Raw genomic sequence first — 8,395 nt, forward strand, 5'->3', positions numbered from 1 at the left:
CTGTTTTCTCGGCTTCATTTTTTATCAATATTAATTAACGACATTGGTGCCAAAAAAGAGTAAAACCTAACTTTAAGATGACGATTTGGCAGAAGCTTTGACAGGACACTTATGATGTGCTCCTTGAATGACATTTATCAGTTCTCTAATGCAATTCTGAGACATGATCGTATAAATCTTCTTGCGTATTTTAGGGGCGAAGCACCTTAGGGTCTCGGCGTGTCGGCGTCCTGTCTTGTCATGACGGTCCATTTGCTTCAGCGTGAGAGAGGGCGCCACCGCCTCAGTGCTCACCATGTGGTGAGAGAGAGAGCGAACGGCACGCGTTGACTATGGAAACGCTCTTTCTGCGATGAACGCTGAACTACCACCTCGCAAAGAATGAGAAAACGCCTTCGCCCGAGACAAACAACGCCGACACAAGCAGCGTCTGCTTGCGAGTTTCTTGATAAAAAAAATGGCCGCGTATCTGCGTGCTTCGCTGCAAATGTCGTCTAAAGACGATAGAAGAGGCGCTGCGTGAGATATGGACGCCATCTGGCAATACGTCGGGAAACATGAGTGCTGTGTTGCGGGCTGGTAGTCCCGGTGCAGCGGCAGGCGAAGACCGGCGGTGACCAACGCGACCGGTGGGGATGCCGGCCAGCCCGAACACGCTGTTTGGCGCGATGCGCCGAAGAAGAAGAAACGTCCGCACTCAACGAGTACTCTCCACAATCTCTCTTATTTAAACGTCGCCTGGGTAAAACAGGAATGCCAGAGCGGCGCCCCCTGTCATTCGTATAATGCAATACTGAACCGAAACCGAAACACAACATGAGCTTGTGCAGAGGGCACGGAGCAAGACAAGTTTCAGCGCAGTCGCATTTTCAGCGCAGCTTAAAGGGGTCATGAAGCACTTCTTGGGCTTGTTGAAAAAACACATCCTGCGGAAAGCTGACACGGCTATGAACTGCTCTGCAAAATATTACAGTCGTGCGCGCCGCGTAAAGGCCACAAGCGGAGCGCGAAGTTGCCGTTTCTTCAGGCGCCCTCTTTTCAAACAGAGGCCGGTTCTCACTCTCGTCGGTGGGCGGGGCGTCTGCACGTTGACGTCACGGATCTGCCAGTTTACGTCGCAAGAGATATAGCATGCTTATTGACCGATAGCCGGATGAGATGCACTTCTTGCAACGGGGTGCCGCCACTTGCCCGCGCCGCACTCCTCAGTCTGCTAAATTTACACGGTAGCCGCACTTGCGCACAGCGGGAGAGCGATCGCGTTTCATGACGCGCGCTGACGTAACTTCTTTCCCCCGTGCCATCCCTCCCTGTCTAGCTTCCAGTGCGCTCGTCGGCACGAGAAAAGAGAGAAAGCGCTGAGAGCGTGCGCCAAACCCCCGTAACTCCGCTCATTCTTGACAGATTCGAGAAATCTTTGCGGCAATCGATTCGGGAGGCAGTAAACTCCGATACTGAGGTCATTAGATCATTACTTGGAAAAGTGGTTCATGACCCCTTTAAGAAACTAGGGTCTTTAAAATTGCGTATCTATGTATTTTCTAGTAAAGGAACACACCACCCAATACTTACCTAATGATGGTGCGCCTCAGATATGCGTAATATTTATATTTTTTGATCGACAACGTTCACAAGTATGAACAGCCGTACCAGTTCAAGATGGGTGGGCGGTAAGCAAGTGGTTCAAGTTTGGCCGGGTGGCTGAATCGGGTGACGTGCCGACAAACAGAAAGACAGACCAAAATTTCTGCGTTTAAGTTCCCCAAGAAAGACTATCGTCTTTAAAAACCGACTGCTCGCGCTGCACAACCGCTGTCCGGCCACCGCGTATATATAGGCACTGGATCATGACCTGCAATGTAGGGCCGCTGGGGGATTTGTCTTGTGCGTAGTTGAAAAATAACGATTCGCAGCGTGCACGTTAAGTAAAACGGGACTGCGGGTCTCTGTGTTTAATCTCTCTTGTGTCTTATTGCCCATTAGCAGTGATTTTGCTGTGTGAAACAGCTGCGCAGACTGCATGCTTCGCCCCTCCACACGTTTCACGCTGGTGGAGCTGAAACACCCGTCCCTACATGCTTCGCCCCTCCCCTTGTAGTGCTCTTGTAGTGCTTACCTATGCTTGGGAGATGAGTGTTTAGGTCGTGCATTGGGCTGCGGTTATGCACTGCTCATGTATTCAATTTCCGAATGTTTCCATACGCGCAGTATACAGCATAGCATATGCATAGTGCATGACTGACTTTCTTTCTTGCAACCTTAGCTAGAACAAGCAATTGAGGTTTTTTTTTGAAGGCACGTGGAATGTTGAACTTTATTAGACATCTTACGCATAGCACCCCAAAGTGCAAGAAATACCCCGTTATGCTAACGCTGGACACATACAAGGACGTCCTTGCTTAGCCTTGGACCCTCTTCAGGGCAGCTTACGTTCTAGGCTTACAGCGTGTTCAAAGCAAAGCTGCCAGATTTGTTGCAAATGACTATAGCGACCACATTTCAACACTAAAAACTTCATTAAAAGCGACCGTTCGAGCGAACAGTGGGTGTAATGATCCGCGATATCCTCACGGGCTATTACCAAAAGAACAGGCATGAGCGTACTGAATTTATGTAGCAGACATTGCGCGTGAGGTGGCTGAGGGAAATACGTAGCAACAATGGTGTGGGAAAATTAGAGAGCAGGTCCAACTGCACGTAAAATTTAGTAGATGGCCGGATGCCCCTGTAAATGCGTCTGAAATGCGTCTGAAATGCAAGTAAGCCTAGTTAAATCAGTCAAGCAAAGAAAGGCGTAGTACTGGCTGAAAGAAAACAGGATGAAGTGGCGATGGCCACGTAAGACACGTTCATGCTTAATTAATTTCCGTAAATATGCCAACCTCTTCTTGCCTTATTCGGATGGCCCTGCTCCATTTAACCCTTTCAGCTCTGGATTTTTTATTTTCGTCGGAGACTTTTTTTGTGCGTGTTTTCTTAATAGTTAGGATCTCAGAAGACCAAAAACGAAAAATTGAGCCAGTAGGTGCAAGTATTAATGGATTTACAGACACTTGCATCAAATTAGGTCATCAGAGCTCAGCAGTTGTGAAATAAGAAAAATAGCCTCTTTTTTTCCAGCTGCTCAATAGAGTACACAATATGTGAACCACGTCTAGTTTTTGAGTGTGATGCAGATTGAAGTTTAAAAGGACAGACTGGCGGGCTAGTTGGTAATGCATAACTGTGAACAGTAGCGCAAAAATTCACACAGACGACGACAGAGCAAGACGGGACACAGCGCGGAACTAACAACTCGGGGTTTATTGCAGGTGATTGCATATATATGCACATGACACTGCGCGCAAGGAAAAAGAAGGGGGCGAGGGGGGCGAAGGAACACACAAGGCAATCAACCAAGCATATCACACAAGCGGCTGACGCGACAGAAATAGCATTTCCTTTTCTGATAGACGGATTGAAGGGAAACTTACCGCATCTCTGTGTTTTATCTCTGCCGCTTCAATAATTTCCCGCGTTAGTTGGTCCGAATTTCTAGCTAATGAATGCGCACGGTTGAATAGTGGCTTGCAACCACAACGCGCACAATGCGCAGCGAGGTGGCCTGACAAGGCGAGATTTCCCACATTGTACCTACGTTCCCGCAGATGATCATTCATGCATCTGCCTGTCTGGACCACGTATTCTTTGTTGCATGTGAGGCGAATAGAATATACTACTCCCTCTACACAGGAGACAAACGGTTCGCGGTGCTTATTATTGCATCCGCGTTGCTTGCGCACACCCGCGTTCACTCTAGCGCATAAGCTCGACAGCTTCAAAGGAGCAGATAGCGCAACATCAACACCTACACGCTTCGCAATTTTCATCAGATTGTGACTAACATTGTGAAGGTAGGGCAAGACAACAACCTTCTTTGTTCATGCGTCCCCTGCTCAACGGTATTACAGTCGACTTCCTTTGCTTTTTTTCAGCATGCTACCTGCTACTGCGGTCAACACATGCAACGGGTCATGTGCATATATATGCAATCACCTGCAATAAACACTGAGTTGTTAGTTTAGCGCTGTGTCCCGTCTTGCTCTGTCGTCATCTTTGTGAACTTTTGCGCTACTGTTCACAGTTATACTGATTGAAACAGCTTCGGTACGTCGACCCGAAAATGGCGCTTACCCGCCTCGGCGTCATCCACGACGATGATGATGATGATGATGATCCTCTACTCATGGCTCACACCCACTCTGGGGGATTGGCCAAGAATTGTAGATATGAAGATTTAAAACTACTAAGTTAACACAAAAGACACGCACACATAAAAAGAACTAGTGCAATAATTATTTCTACATTTAGCCCAGACTTCTCAACCTAACTAAAAATTAGAATATTGAAATTACTGTGGTACCGAACGTCTTCTTTTTTATTGATTTTTTTTCTTATTTATTCATTACTTCGGTCAAGCTTCTTCTTCTTTGTGGCTCCCAGCCCCACAACAATGCCACGCTTCTGGTGTCGATCGCAGTGGGGATCATTGAAGAATTACTACCCCAAGAATTAGCAGTTTTGGTTTCGTTCCCGAGGTGTTAGGCGAACTTTTGTGCGGTGTCGTCACTTGACGACGCCAGGGCCGAAAGGGTTAAACTGCATATTATGCGCTCATAACCTGAACAATTAGGTTTCTGCTCACGGATGGTAATCAAGGAATGTTATTGAAGTGCTTTTAAGTACTCCTGTATATATATGCAGAACATTGCATCTCTTGTAAATATAGATTCATAAAGCTGTAAGCTGTTTTGATGCGGACCAAGCATTAGTAAATACGGGGATCGCGAACTCATAGACTGCGCCTTTCACAATGCTAGGTCGTTTCTTGCTGACATATTTTACCTACCGCTGTTGAGAGTAATGCACATTACACAGCGCGGAAGGTGACTAGAGCCAAAAAGAGATCGTAAGAAGCTTCTTGCCAAATAAAGACCGATATCTGAAGATATAAGACATTATCCTTGTTAGTGCTATATTCTTGTTTCAAATCAGCGGCGAGAGCTTGCTCTGATCGCATAGTCCAAGGCAGAAAAGTTGGTATCGCTTTGCTATTTTCGTTATTTACTAAGGAAAACAATACGCTGTAGACCCTTTCCATAATTGTAAACATAGCTTTTTTGCGAAGCAGTTAGACCAACTAATGACAGTTAGTCACTTCTGCAAACAGCGCTTTCAAAAGCAGTTTTCTTGCTCTATGACGCGGAAAGTGTACGAATAAGCTGTCTTGATATAAACACGCATAATAGACGTATCCCAGCCAGTGCAACTCTAACATCGTCTCCACTTGAAGCACGACAGATACCGTCTTTAGTTGGGCCAATATGCAGCGCAAGGAAGCGCAGTTGTGGATAATGAAAAAGAATCTGTATGGGGCATATGGTGTATATACTAGGTAAAATAATTGCGCAGTAATTTTAAGGTAGCGCTTTGTTGGTGAGTCTGCCTTGGTTTGCGTTATCGTGTTTGCTTCGCCTGCTGCTTTGGTTTATTTAATTGGTCACGCAGCCACGGTATTGACTGTGTACAGTGATCGGTATGACGGTGTTAAGAACAGCAAACATTGCGCGCACCAGAAGAAAAGAAAAACGAAGGATGGCATGTGGCACGAGGATCTTGGGTTCTATATTTGGAAGAAACGACAGCGTTAGGGCGCGCTGCTCTGTTCTCTTCAGGCGTATTGTCATTGAAGCCTGGTTTCTTGTAGAACGAATTATTCGGATTTTACAGATGGATCATACTTATCTTTCGTTATGAACGAAGGAAGGGGAATTTAAGGGCTTGTTTTTCTTTGTTAGACACAACGTTAGTGAGAACTAAGAGACAATCAAGCCATGGAAACTTTAGGGTATGTATAGTATAGGGTATCTCTTAAAACAGATCACGTGCTAGATGGCGCCAGCAGGCAAAAAAAAGTGTTTCACATTCGCCGTCATGCCTACCAGCGGCGCTGACTCCCAGGTTTAAATGCGCAGATGTACGCAATTAATGGTCTTCCCTTGGCTTTATTGTCCGATAGTTCTCATTACCTTCCCTTCTGCCGCTTGTAGTCGTCCAAGCTTGTTCCGGATACGTAATACGTACCGGATTTCTATTTCACTTCGTTTTTCCATTTAAAGTCTCCTAATTTAGTTCCGGTTTCTGCTTACGGTATCCTAATTCACTCTTGGTAATTCCTAAGCAACGAAGCAGACCTCTGAGACGAGTTGGGTGAGACACAACTCATTCATCTCACTAATTATCAGGGGCTGGAACCATTGCCTGCCCGTCGTTGTTTCAAAAACATGTAATTGATCATTTTGGTACTAACTATAGTGTAAATCATGTGGAATATTGAAACCCACCTCTTGCGTAATGGCTACTTCGGGTGGCCCTTAAGGTAAATAGGCTTAATTGAAAGGAACTTAGATGATCGTCGACATCGTGGACGCCATACCACGGTACAGCATATGGATACAGGAGGCCGAGGAAGACATGTTACATTATGCGCATAGGAGCATTGGACGAGGAACAAAGATGTGAAAGTGTTTTGCTGCATGTAGATTTTAGAAGGGTGTCTTGGATGCGTTTTAATTTCTGATTCGGAAATAGAAAGCTTTATTTATCGAAGGCCGTTATTAGTAATATATATAACATGAGAATTTCAACTTAGCGGCGGCCGAAACTACTCATGTCGACACACATAAAGCGGTTATTGTCGGTTCTCTGCACACAAGTGCATGGGCCGCAGGATGGGTCGCCCTCGTGAGAACACTGAAAGAAAAAAGAACAATATTTCGAGCATTAAGTTTTAGGATTATGTTTCTGCAATTGCAAAAGACTTTTGAACACATTGAATATAGCGCTTCCAGAAGTAGTTTGCAGTTATCGTGCTGCAGAAATTTTCAGTACATGTTTGCAGTAATAGCGTCACAGAGAAGTGATGTACGCTGAGCCGTTTTAACGCCCACCACACAAACGTTATCCAGCATATCATAGCGGCCTAGCCCACATTCGAGTAAAATATCAAATTCGAATTAAAACGACATAATTAAAAAGTGATGCTTCGTCTGACAGCAACTGCGAAGCTTGTCGTTGTATTTCCCTCAGCATAACAGTCATAAAGCTTTCTTCCTTAGGAGTGCGCGCCTACGTCAGTTACACCTTAAACTGCGGAGACCAATTTTATATTGCTAGCACTAAGGCACACAAAGAAGCATGTCTTCACTTGTTCAATCCCAAGAAGAAGATTTGCGTGCCAGACAGCCTCTAAAACCACGCGTTCACTTTCTTACTGGAAACAGCGTGATTAAACAAAAGTCACAGTTTCGCCGCAACGGCGAAGCAATGAATGCGATAGCAACAAATTGGAATGGTACGCGAACAACGGAAAGCAGCTCGAAATTGCCAGCGCGTCGCTCGAGCCCAAATGACGCACGAAAAGAACGCACACAGGACGAGCGAAAATTATCATGCGTCACAACTCGATACCTGAAGTGCTCTGCTGAAACATAAAGCAGGAAGCACGAAACGAACGAACAGGTACACACAGGACGAGCGCGAACTAAATGTCGTAGTTGTTACTTATTCCTGTTTGAACAGCGCGCTCCGGAGCTTTCGCAAACGCAGCCGCTGTAGCGAGCGAAGTGGGCTTCGTTGCGCTCCTCGCGCCACCTCGCTGGCAATGAAGAAATGCTTATAAGCGCCTGCCGTCTCCGAGTCCGGCCAGCGGTAAAGGATGTGTATATAACGCTCGCCGTTAGCTCAGTAGAGGGTCGGCGTTTCGTGGCGTAGTGGCTAGCGCCACGGGCTGCGGCGCCAGTGGTCCCTGGTTCGATTCCGCGCTTCGGAAGCATTTCCTGAATGATTACAGCAGAAGCTGTTACGAGATCATTTCACCGGCCGTGTTTAGCGCCGTAGTTCTCCGCCGCCACTGGCGCCGCCGCCGCCGGTGTCCCTAACCACTATGGCACAGAATAAGAAAAATTACAGCATATCCTCGGGTGAATGATGAAGAGCTTGGGCGAAGCTCCTGAAGCAATCATGGTCTCCTTTCTTTTTTATTTTTCATTGATCTTTTCTCATTATTTTTTTATTTTAATTTTTGTCTATCTTTATGGGACAGCGCCGTCTAGTATATCGTCACCCAACTGCAGTTTGCATGCATCTCTATGGGACAGCTCCTTCTATTGAATGATACAGGAGACGTGACGGCGGGGGAACGCCGGGCGGAGCGACAAGCGACCAGGTGATGCTATAAGAAGCTTTGCTCCTAAAAAAAAGGAAATAGGAAAAAATTTCAAGGATGGAACGAAGTTCGAACCTGGGCCCTCTGCGTGGGATCCCAGTGTTCTACCTCAGGGCCATGCCGGTGCTT

The sequence above is a fragment of the Rhipicephalus sanguineus genome, chromosome 4 (genome assembly GCF_013339695.2).
Source record: "Rhipicephalus sanguineus isolate Rsan-2018 chromosome 4, BIME_Rsan_1.4, whole genome shotgun sequence".
NCBI classification, from domain to species: domain Eukaryota; kingdom Metazoa; phylum Arthropoda; class Arachnida; order Ixodida; family Ixodidae; genus Rhipicephalus; species Rhipicephalus sanguineus.